Raw genomic sequence first — 837 nt, 5'->3', positions numbered from 1 at the left:
AGGTCTGAATTTTGTTGGACAGAAATGTCCTTATGTCACCTTCACATTTAAAGATATTTCTAATGGAGCTGAAAGTCTTGGTTCACAGGTTTTGTAAAAAAAAAATTATTATTATTTTTTATTTTATTATTTTTAAAATTTTATGTATATTGCTTGTATGTAGATCAGTGCACCCATATCATGCAGTGCCAACAGAGTTTAGAAGAGGGTGTTGGATCCTGGTGCCATGGAACTGGAGTTGCAGATGGTTGTTAACTACCATGTGGATGCTGGGAATCGAACCTGGGTCTCCTTCAAGAGCAGTCAGTGCTCTAAACCACTGAGCCATCTCTCCAGCCCCCTTATTATTTTTATTTTATGTGTATGAGTGTATTACCTGCATGTGTGTAACTATACCTGTGTCGTGTAATATAGTCGGAGGTAAGAAGAGGGTGTCAGATCCCCTAGAACTAGAGTTATAGATGCTTCTTAGCTGCCATGTGGGTACTGGGAATTGAACCTGGGTCTCCTGCAAGAGCAGTCAATGCTCTTAACTGCTGAGCCATCTCTCCAGCCCCCTTATTATTTTTATTTTATGTGTATGAGTGTATTGCCTGCATATGTGTAACTGTACCCCGTGTCATGCAATATAATCAGAGGTAAGAAGGGGGTGTCAGATCACCTAGAACTGGAGTTATAGATGGTTCTTAGCTGCCATGTGGGTGCTGGGAATTGAACCTTGGTCCTCTGCAAGAGCAGTCAGTGCTCTTAACTGCTGAGCCATCTCTCCAGTTCTTTGGCTCAGTTTTTGTTTTCTTTAAATACATCAAAGGTGTTCCATCCTCTTCTTGTTCATAC

Source organism: Nannospalax galili, unplaced genomic scaffold, assembly GCF_000622305.1.
Source record: "Nannospalax galili isolate Female #2095 unplaced genomic scaffold, S.galili_v1.0 scaffold44, whole genome shotgun sequence".
Lineage (NCBI taxonomy): Eukaryota > Metazoa > Chordata > Mammalia > Rodentia > Spalacidae > Nannospalax > Nannospalax galili.
Note: the sequence above shows the minus strand (reverse complement) of the source record.